Source organism: Salvelinus alpinus, chromosome 8, assembly GCF_045679555.1.
Source record: "Salvelinus alpinus chromosome 8, SLU_Salpinus.1, whole genome shotgun sequence".
Taxonomy (NCBI): Eukaryota; Metazoa; Chordata; class Actinopteri; order Salmoniformes; family Salmonidae; genus Salvelinus; species Salvelinus alpinus.
The window spans coordinates 71,893,414-71,905,487 of record NC_092093.1 but is presented as its reverse complement, the minus strand read 5'-3'; the positions used below and the strand labels follow the sequence as shown (position 1 = coordinate 71,905,487).

At 43.2% G+C, this 12,074-nt stretch overlaps 1 pseudogene; it reads left to right on the top strand.

The window, feature by feature from the left end:
- Window positions 1–1,309: 1,309 nt before the first annotated feature.
- LOC139583648 (crystallin J1B-like) lies at window positions 1,310–9,779 on the top strand (annotated as a pseudogene).
- Window positions 9,780–12,074: the final 2,295 nt, after the last annotated feature.

Here is a 12,074-nt window from a genome sequence, read left to right as displayed (position 1 = left end):
GAGAGCAATGGTGAGTAAGATTTCCTGTTTATTTATATTATGGAACATCAACTTGGTTTGATACTGTTATTTTTTAGAACTCATATTTGGATATTGGAAGCCTGACAGGGCAGGGCCAACAGAGGAATGAAGTGGAGGGAGGGAGGGATAGAGAGAGAGAGAGCTAGAGAGGAGAGGGAGAGAGAGAGAGAGGCACTATGTGTTCAGGCCAGGGTCACTGTCAAGCTATCTCCTCTTCCCTCTCCTGTCCCTCTCTCAGTCCCTGCCGCTATTTCGGAGGCTTGGCACAGGATGGCATAGTGGCATACCCCCACTGGGCAGCCAGATGATCAAGCCCTAAAGCTCAGTCCTCCTGAGCACCCAGGCCCTGTCACATAGCCCACATTCCCACAATCCACTTCTCTCCAGAGCCCGGCATCATGTTTGTAATATATGGAAACCCTCTCCTCGGCCTTCGCTCACACTGACATTTCATTTGGTGACAATGGACAATATATTTACACCACAGGGCTCCTTTCACTCCACATCCTGAGATGATGTTGCTGGATTGGTCGGGTGGGCAGGTGGTTTTATTTAAGCTACATCCAGAATGTAACATTAGCCTTTTGCAGGAACAAACACTTCTCATGTTAGATTTGACCTAGGCCTTGTCCCATAGTATAATCCTATGGTATAAACATGATTTAAAATGTGTATATACACTGTAGATACAGTTATTATATGTGTGTTATGGTTAGTATATAAATATTATATTACTGAGCTGAGGTTTATTGTCTTACAGATGAATTGTCAAAACACTTTTGGACAGAGCAGATATGGTCTAAATGGATCTGAGAGCTAGCATTATAGCCCCTAAATGATAGAAGAGGCACCATAGGTTGTGTTCATTGTTTTGTCTCCTGTATTGATCGTCTGAATGATATAACCCTAACACTCTCAGTATGTGGCTGGTCTGAAAGGGCCAGGAGAGACCTGACGAATCAATGGGCTGGGAGACCCAGGAGAGGGTTAGGATGAGGGAGGTCAGATCAGACGGCCAGAGGGCATCAGCTGTGTATAACTGATGGGCAAAGCAGTGGAGTGGAAAGCATACAAACATGGAAATAGAGGGGGATTACCCACATGAGTATCCTGGGAGCAAAGACTGTATTCAAAAAAGGTTACCATGGTTTCACTGAGTAACATATTTTATTAAACCATCTTATCTTAAACCTGAGCGATGCAATAACAGATCAGAATATATGCCCCCTACCGGTCTCTCTCAGACCTCTGGCCTTTTTCATGAGTCATCGTTGCAGTGTTATAACCGTCTCAGTATATCTGGGCAGTCCTCCAGCGTCAGATGACACAACGTCAGTCAAGTTTTCAAAACAACATCAGTGTGATGCTGGGGGGAGAATAAGAAGAAAACTATGGTAAGGAAAGTGTTAATCTTGTGTGCTAATTGACTCATATTGTTTTGAATGTATGACGTACAGTACAGAGGGCCGTATGCTCAACTGTCTGTTACATTTCTTAGTTGATTCATATATTTTGTATTACAACCATGTTAAATATTGTTATTTTTCTTGCCAATATAGTAATAAAGTAATAATGTTTTCAATTTCAATTATTCAAAATTCACATTTTGTCATCCAGTACAATAAAAGGAGAGAAAAACTGAAAAGCTGAAGTACATTTCAAGAGAAAGCCATTTTAACCGCTAATTCTGTTTCTGTTGGCCTAAATGACACAGATGGCTTCAACTGTGGCAGAGAGAGCCATAGGAGCAATCATTGGAGCAGCTGTGGCAGACGCAGCAGGTAATTTCATGGGACTGATATCTTTTCATTAACAGTAATATCCCAATAAGATACTGCAGCACTGGCTCAAACATAGCTCTGATGTAATGTCTTGGTGTTAATCAGTATGAGACAGCTGCACAGCTGCACAGCTGTCACTGATGATATTAAGAGTATTAAAGGGTGTTACCCTACTCTGTCTTCTCAACAAAGTTAAACAACAGTGTTATAAAATCAATAATGTTCCATTAGAATTAAAGGACATACAATCAATGTCATATGGATTGATTAACATTGCGCTCTTGCTATGTGCAATATTACAAGCTGTACACGTACAGTATGGCAATTAATGATCTGGACTCGTTCTAGATTTGAAAAGTGTTCAATGTCATTATGTCTAATAACCACAGTATATAACGCATACTGAAGACTGAATATTATGACAGGGAAGTGAGTTGGATCCAAGCTGATGAAACCCCTATTTCTGGTTGTAGATACCTTATACTACATCCACAGGAAATAAGGGTCACAGAATATAACAATGACTCAATACATTAGGTCTATGCCAAAATAAAAGTCAAAATACTAAGGCTACACTAATATCAGTCCAGTAACTTTCTCTTTTCTATGTACCCCATCCTAACAGCCCAGCCCATGCATTGGATTTACAACCCAGAGCGACTGGAGGAGGTTCTGTCAGATCTGGAACCGTGTCCAGAGTTCCGCCCTCAGTCAGCTAACCCGTTCTACCGCAGAGAGACCGGAGAGCAGACGTGCTACGGAGACCAGGCCTACGTACTGCTAGAGTCACTCAGTCAATGTGGAGGTAGCATACTGACACCCAATAGGACGAACATCCAATGGCCTAATGTCTTGCTAAATAAAGAACATTTCACGTCGAGTTAGTTTTATCGTGTTCACTTCATGAATGACATAATATACTCATATGCTCTATGTTTTTATTGGTAATCACTAGATGTGAACGTGGAGGACTTGACCAAGCGCATCTACAAGTTCTTTGGCCCAGACACTGTGTATGATCTTCCTCTCAATAACCCATACAGACAAAAGAACGGTAGGCCACCAATCAGCAGTCATTTCCTGTATGTGTACAAACTGTTGCTTTTCTGTGCCCCATCGTCTGACCAATGACAAGAGAAACAGTATAAAAAAAAAAGTGAAAAACTGACTAGTCATCTGGTCCCACAGAGGGGTAGAGTGGTTGTGTGCTTTTGTCAGTTTTTTATACCACAGAGTTCTGTTTTCCCCTTTGGTAACTTATGGGGAATCCCCTTTTGAAAAAAGAATGTTCCGGACAAAAACACTTTCCTATTGGGATATCATGAAGCCAGGGTTTTTAAACTATTCTCCACAGTATGGTGATTGAACATGTAAAACTCAGCAAAAAAAGAAACGTCCCTTTTTCAGGACCAAGTCTTTCAGAGATAATATGTAAAAATCCAAATAACTTCACAGATCTTCATTGTAAAGGGTTTAAACACTGTTGCCCATGCGTGTTCAATGAACCATAAACAATTAATGAACATGCACCTGTGGAACGGTCGCTAAGACACTAACAGCTTACAGACGGTAAGCAATTATGGTCACCGTTATGAAAACTTAGGACACTAAAGAGGCTTTTCTACTGACTCTGAAAAACACCTAAAGAAAGATGCTCATCTGCGTGAACTTGCCTTAGGCATGCTGCAAGGAGGCATGAGGACTGCAGATGTGGCCAGGATAATAAATTGCAATGTCCGTACTGTGCAACGCCTAAGACAGCGCTACAGGAAGACAGGACAAACAGCTGATCGTCCACGCAGTGGCAGACCACGTGTAACAACACCTGCACAGGATCGGTACATCAGAACATCACACCTGCAGGACAGGTACAGGATGGCAACAACAACTGCCCGAATTACACCAGGAACGCACAATCCCTCCATCAGTGCTCAGACTGTCCGCAATAGACTGAGGGAGGCTGGACTGAGGGCTTGTAGGCCTCCTGTAAGGCAGGTCCTCACCAGACATCATCGGCAACAACGTCGCCTATGGGCACAAACCCGCCATCGCTGCACCAGACAGGACTGACAAAAAGTGCTCTTCGCTGACGAGTCGCGGTTCTGTCTCACCAGGGGTGATGGTCGGATTCGCGTTTATCGTCTATGGAATGAGCGTTACACTGAGGCCTGTACTCTGGAGCGGGATCGATTTGGATGTGGAGGGTCCGTCGTGGTCTGGGGCAGTGTGTCACAGCATCATCAGACTGAGCTTGTTGTCATTGCAGGCAATCGCAACGCTGTGCGTTACAGGGAAGACATCCTCCTCCCTCATGTGGTACCCTTCCTGCAGGCTCATCCTGACATGACCCTCCAGCATGACAATGCCACCAGCCATACTGCTTGTTCTGTGCGTGATTTCCTGCAAGACAGGAATGTCAGTGTTCTGCCATGGCCAGCAAAGAGCCCGGATCTCAATCCCATTGAGCACGTCTGGGACCTGTTGGATCGGAGGGTGAGGGCTAGAGCCATTCCCCCCAGAAATGTCCGGGAACTTGCAGGTGCCTTGGTGGAAGAGTGGGGTAACATCTCACAGCAAGAACTGGCAAATCGGGTGCAGTCCATGCCAGATACTGACTGTTACTTTTTATTTTGACCCTCCCTTTGTTCAGGGACACATTATTCAATTTCTGTTAGTCACATGTCTGTGGAATCTTGTTATGTTCATACAAATATTTACACATGTTAAGTTTGCTGAAAATAAACGCAATTGACAGTGAGAGAGTTTATATTTTTTTCAGTCAGCTAAAGCTGTTCACTCTCAATTGAAATGTAAAGGTCCTAAAGCTGTCCTCCCCATTGATGGCCCTTGGAGAAACGCAAGCCTCAAAGCCTTCATGAGGAACGTGGATGCAGGAAAAGAAAAGACAGGTACAGTAACATAAAGATCACCAGCTGAAAGGAAGCACGTCTGTCCTGGGTTCATTTATTATGATTTACATTTAGACACAACCTGTTTGAAAAAAGTACAAGCTGTCAAATCGCTGATTCCTTCTGTCACTGATTCCTCACCTCCCTCTCAAGGCGCTTTGGAGGATAGGCTCCAAGGTCCCTCTCCTTAGACCTCCTCCTCCAATGAGCTTTGAGAGGGACGTGAGGAATTGAGGGAATCAAAGATTTTACTTTTTCACTCTCCATTTCAGGATGTGATGTGGACTGTCAGATGGACGGGGTCACCAAGATGGCTCCCGTTGTGGCGATGTTTGCTGGGATGCCGGAGATGTTGGAGAAGGTGGAGACAGCCATACGTGTAACCCAGAACAACGATATGTGTGTGGCCATGACACTGGCTGCAGCAAGGTACTGTAGGCCTATAGAGCAGAAAATGGCTCTTAATGCATAAAGGCCTCATAAATTGTGTAATTTATCTCATTACTCACGTCCATTAACATGCTTCATAACACAATCAATGCTTAATGGGCTCCCAAGTGGCGCAGCGGTCTAAGGCACTGCATCTCAATGCTAGAGGCATCAATACAGACATCTGGTTTGAATCCAGGTTGTATCACAACAGGCCGTGATTGGGAGTACCATAGGGGGGCGCACAATTGGTCCAGGTTTGGCCGGTGTAGGCTGTCATTGTAAATAATCATTTGTTCTTAACTGACTCGCCTAGCTAAATAAAGGTTATAAAAATGTTTTACAAAAATAAAATACTGACTATGGTTGTGGTAGGTACAATTTACGAGATTATGCCATATCTAAACTGAACTAAAAATATAAATGCAACATGTAAAGGTTTCATAAGCTGAAATAAAATATCCCCCAAAAATTCTCTAAAATGTTGTACACCAATTAATTTACATCCCTGTTAGTGAGCATTTCTCCTTTGCCAAGATAATCCATGTAGTATATCAAGAAGGTGATTAAACAACATGATCATTACACAGGTGCACCTTGTGCTAGGACAATAAAAGGCCACTCTAAAATGTGCAGTTTTGTCACACAACGCAACGCCACAAATGTCTCAAATTTTGATTTTGAAGGAGAGTGCAATTGGCATGCTGACTGCAGGAATTTCCACCAGAGCTGTTGCCAGAGAATTTATTGTTAATTTCTCTACCATAAGCCGCTTCCAACGTCGTTTTTGAGAATTTGACAGTACGTCTAACTCACATCCACAGACGTCGTGTATGGTGTCGTGTGGACAAGCGGTTTGCTGATGTCAACATTGTGAACAGAACGCTGCATTGGTGGCGGTGGGGTTATGGTATGGCAAGGCATAAGCTATGGATAACAAACACAATTGCATTTTGTCAATGTCAATTTGAAAACACAGATATACTGTGATGAGATCCTGAGGCCCATTGTCATGCCATTCATCCGCCATCACCTCATTTTCTCCATGATAATGCACGGCCCCATGTCGCAAGGATCTGTACACAGTTCCTGGAAGCTGAAAATGTCCCAGTTCTTCCATGGCCTGCATACTCACCAGACATGTCACCCATTGAGCACGTTTGGGATGCTCTGGATCGATGTGTACGACAGCATGTTCCAGTTCCTGCCAATATCCAGCAACTTCTCACAGCCATTGAAGAGAAGTGGGACAACATTCCACAGGCCACAATCAACAGCCTGATCAACTCTATGCGAAGGAGATGTGTTGTGCTGCATGAGGCAAATGGTGGTCACGCCAGATACTGACTGGTTTTCTGATCCACCTCCCTACCTTCTTTTTTTAAGGTATCTGTGACAAACAGATGCATATCGGTATTCCCAGTCATGTGAATTCCATAGATTAGGGCCTAATGAATTTATTTCAATTGACTGATTTCCTTATATGAACTGTAACTCAGTAAAATCTTTGAAATTGTTGCATGTTGAGTTTATAATTTTGTTCAGTATGCATTTCTTGTCAGGTTCCTGGAGCATTTCATCCTGAATGGTTCTGACCCCAATGCTCTGGACTCAGTGTTGGCCCAGCTCAACGACCCAAACAGAAACAACCCTCAGGACCTGGACAGGGCTGTTATTGGTACGACTCTAATGCCACTCCCGCTTATAAACATTATTTCTGCTCATGCATTATTAGGGCTTCATCCCAAATGGCACCCTATTCCATATTTACTGCCCTTCTTTGGATCAGGGCCCATAGAGCTCTGGTCATAAGTAGTGCACTATTAGGGAATAGGGTGCCATTTGATGTGCAGCCTAGCTAGAATGTTAAGTAATGATGTAGATCTCAACTGATTTATTTTACTAATCTCCTATGAGCGTTAGATTATACATATTGTATATTAAATATTAATACAATGGTGGGAACAGCCAAATCTCAGCCAGTCTGTCACGACTTCCGCCGAAGTCGGTCCCTCTCCTTGTTGGGGAGGCGTTCAGCTGTCAACGTCACCGGCCTTCTAGCCACCGACGATCCACTTTTAATTTTCCATTTGTTATGTCTATGTCTTACACACCTAGTTTCAGTCACCCAATTACCTGTTTAGTATTTAACCCTCTGTTCCCCATGTTTGGTTGTGAGTGATTGTTTGTTGTATTTGTGGTCCTTATTGTGGGCTTGTATTTATTCTTGTATTTTGATGACTTTGAGTAAAGTTACCTTTATTTACTAATCTCTGATGTCCTGCGCCTGACTCCTCTGCACCAGCTAAACATAGACCGTTACACTGTCAAAACCTAAAAAGGTAACACAAGACTGTAAAATGTAAATGGACATAGAATCTTGAGTGGCAGGTTAATGAAGAAAATATAATTTCCCCCCAAAGTATGGTAATAAAAAATGCATATGGGAAGTGTTAAATGTTGCATTTCACTCTGCCTTTCACCATTGCAGCACAAATCTGTCAGGTGAAGGACAACTTAGCCAAGCATTCCCCAGAGCTGATACCTGCTGTGTTCACTAACACATGAGGTAGGTCCCAAATGTAACAGTATAACTTTACGTCGTCCCCTCGCCCCGACACGGGCGCGAACCAGGGACCCTCTGCACACATCAACAACAGTCACCCACGAAGCGTCGTTACCCATCGCTCCACAAAAGCCGCGGCCCTTGCAGAGCAAGGGGCAACACTACATATTGGTTTCAGAGCAAGTGACGTAACTGATTGAAATGCTACTAGCGCGTACCCGCTAACTAGCTAGCCATTTCACATCCGTTACACTCACCCCCTTTCAACCTCCTCCTTTTCCGCAGCAACCAGTGATCCGGGTCAACAGCATCAATCCTACAGTATAACTTTAAACCGTCCCCTCGCCCCGACACGGGCGCGAACCAGGGACCCTCTGCACACATCAACAACGGTTGCCCACGAAGCACGGTCGTTACCCATCGCTCCACAAAAGCCGCGGCCCCTTGCAGAGCAAGGGGCAACACTACATATTGGTTTCAGAGCAAGTGACGTAACTGATTGAAATGCTACTAGCGCGTACCCGCTAACTAGCTAGCCATTTCACATCCGTTACACAAACACACACACACACACTAGGTAGGTGGCGTCGCCAGCACGGCTGTGGCAGCAGCAGGGTCCAGTCTGTCGACTTGGCACCGTAACCACACCATCCCAGTCAGCACATCCGTTAGCTAGTTAGTTAGTTAGCCCTGGTCTAAGAAAGTGCTTTCCTTCTCTCTAGTCTTTGATCCCGTCATTAATGAACCCGTGCTTAAATTTCCGGGAGACGGCAGCTCCTGCATCTTTGAACCTAAAACACATGTTAGGATGTGTGTAACTCATGTTAGGATGTGTGTAACTCATGTTGGTGTTTTCCTCCCTTCACCTCTCAGTTCAAAAGGATTTATTGACATGGAAAATCTAACCACATACACTGCCCAATAAAACTTAAGAAATATATTGAATGCTTGATGACATGAGTAAAGAGTATGAAGACAATTACCTCTTGGTCCTTATCTGTGTCTGTGGTTCCTATCCCCAGCCTTGCCAGGTGCATTCCAGGGAGCGCTGCATGGGGTCCTGACACTGAGCCAGCTGGAGGAGGCAGTCAGGGGAACCATGCGCCGCGGGGGATGCACCGCCAGTAGGGCCTCATTCATAGGGGCCTGTTTTGGAGCACAGGTAGGGTTGGAGCAAAGCCCTACATTTACATTTTGGTCATTTAGCAGGCGTTCTTATCCAGAGCAACTTACAGTCAGTTATACTGTCTGGCCCATGCAAATATGATCAAAACATGGAACTTTTATTCATTAGAAGTAGCTAGCTAGTGTTTCAAGTAGCTAGTATTTACATAGTTGTTACATGGTCATTTGATTGTAAGACATTCCACACAGCAGGATATTCAAACCTAATCATTCAAGTTATTTGTTCTATAAATCAACCTTCATCCAATTTATACATGTCGACTATAAGGTGAAGCCTATATAATGAGTGAGCAATAAAACTACTTTTCTGTATCCCGTGTCCATAGTTTCAGCCTGGGTAATGAGTTTGACCTCGGATGGATTGCTTTGTGTCTGCTCTGAAGGCTTAGCATTTTATATACTGTAGCCTTTATCTGTTCCTCCTCCCTTGTCTTTCCAGACAGGTCTTCAGGGAATCCCAGAGTCTTGGAAGAACAGGACCCTCAAATATCCTGTGCTGCTGGGACTGGCTAAGAAAGTTGTAGGCTCACAGCAAGCCTAGATTTGGCACATCACGTTAAAGGCAGTTATGCAAATGTATATTACTAAATTAATGTATTGCTAGAGCTGATTAACATAACCAGTCCAACATATTATTAGGGAATATGAATTATGTATTGATTATGTATAATTTTTTTTACAACTGCTTTGTAAGCCCATTTTATAACACAGTTGTACTTTGACAAAACAGTTTATGAAAGTTACATTCTAAAGTAACATTTGACGGATGTAACTTGAACCTTGTTGCTCTGTCAAAGCTGCAGTATGTTGCAAAATGATGAGTATATGGAATATGGAATATTCTTGTCATGTATACATTAGGATTAAAAGACGAAGGATACTTGTGAACCATTTTTGTGGTAACTGAGTACGTAAAATGAATTAACACAGCATCTAAACTAAATTAGGAAGATTACAAATAGCATTTGTGTGTTGTAGTGCTTGCATGTATAGGAAATTATTAACTTATCACATATTGCAGTTGTTTACTTCACCTTAGCTACAGCTCTGAAATACTGTCTCTATGGTTTTGGGTGGTTTTTCAGTTGAAATAACCTCTGCTCCGGTTAGAGAAACTGAGGGCTTGCAATAATTTAAAGAACAGAAATGTATTTTGCAAAAGAGGAAATGAATTTCAGCAAGTTTCAATACTCTCTATCTCTTTCTCTCTCTGGCATGGGTTCTGTTGAAGTGAAATAACAGAGACACAGAGATTTACCGTGCTGAAACAACTGAAGGGACTGCAACTTATCCCTCCCTCAAAGGAGTTAGTCTGTTTTCTTAAAACTGCTGACTTCCATATTACCATGTTCTCAATGGCTCCTCTGATGATTTTGAATATACTCTCTGCATAAAATGAAGCCAATATCTTAATATCTTTGACATGGAGTGTGGTTATGAAAACAGGAATATAAGATGTAATGCAGTGTAAAATCTTTCATTGGTTTGCATGGCTCTGGCTATAAGATGTGGTGAAAGTTGACTAGATGTTATAATTTAGGGCAGTGTGACTGAATTACAATATATGCACTTGTAAAATCATAGATAGTGACTTTGCTAACATCGACTATTACTTATTTATATGGCTGGCATGATTTAAAACAGCTGCGTTGCTCTCTCTAACTGGAGGCCATGGCTAGTCAGATCAACATTCAAAACTACAACCTGTTAATGGCTTATTAAGTTTGCTTAAACTGCATAGGCCTACATTACAAGAGTCCAGCCTTTAAAAATGTGTAAATTTCAATCTGTATACGTCGGATAACCATAGGAGACTCAATAACTATGTGTACTGACAAAGTAGTGACAGCACATTTTATTTTAAGGCTACTTTATCATTACATTTTCCTCTTGTATTGTTTTGTATGTTAAATATTTCACTAGGTGTGTTATGGTAAACTCACTGCTAGTCATCAGTGAACTGAGGCAACACAACACAGCCCTTCCAACAGGAGGAACATCAGTGTATCAATGTGTGTCTGTCTATGAGTAATGAGGGGAAGTCATTTGATCCCTCTCACCTACTTCCCCTTACCCAGCAGGCACCACAGCAGGTAACCGGCTGTATTGGAGATAATTGTATCCAGATCTTCAAGGTGTCTTGTTTTTTATCTTCAAATCTGGTCCGTGCACTGATTCACAGAATGTCTACATAGACATGTGAGTGAGAGAGAGAGAGAGAGAGAGAGAGAGAGAGAGCGGGATAAAGAGAAGAGATAAAAAGACAGAAATAAAGACAGAAAGAGAGAGACGGGGAGGCAACATAATTTATCTGGTGCATTGTGTTCAGTCAGTCAGCACAAAGTGTTTAGATTACATCTCAAGCTCTGAGTTCCCTACAAAGTCAACTTATCTCATGTTGTAACATCTGACGGGGAGTTTCCCTTTCCTGTCTCCCTGGAGACGGAAATACTGTAGTGATGGTCTCCAGGCTTTATCAGCTGTGTGGCAGAAGGCCTCTGCTAAGCCAGCTTGTCAGAGAGAGGAGACCCCGCCCATATATAGAAGAGACTCTGCCCAGAGGTGTGTGTGTTTGTGTGTGTGTGTGTGTGTGTGTGTGTGTGTGTGTGTGTGTGTGTGTGTGTGTGTGTGTGTGTGTGTGTGTGTGTGTGTGCTAGGCTTCTGATTCCACCACCAAACACTGTAAAAGATGAAAGGGGAAACAAAACAGCCGACTACAGACCAGACCAGACTCACACTAATGAGAAACAGATCACACGCTGCATTGCATGGCCAACGTGTCATTTTCCCCTGATAAACAAAAGCTGGCTCACTCTCTGCTTCACAGTGCAGGAGATTTGCGCTCCTCAGTGGCGCAGCGGTCTAAGGCACTGCATCTCAGTGCTAGATGCGTCACTACAGACCCTAGTTTGATCCCAGGCTTTATCACAACCGGTCATGATTGGGAGTCCCATAGGGCGGCGCACAATTGATGGGACGCACAATTGGCCCAGCGTCGTCCGGGTTAGGGGAGGGTTTGGCTGGGGTAGGCCGTCATTGTAAATAAGAATTTGGTCTGGACTGACTTGCCTAGTTAAATAAAGGTTAAATAAAAAATACATTTTGTAATGTCATTTTGAACACTATGAGTGAAAGTGACCACGGCAATGTGGTTGAAGTAGTGAGCCGGTGCCGACCAACTGG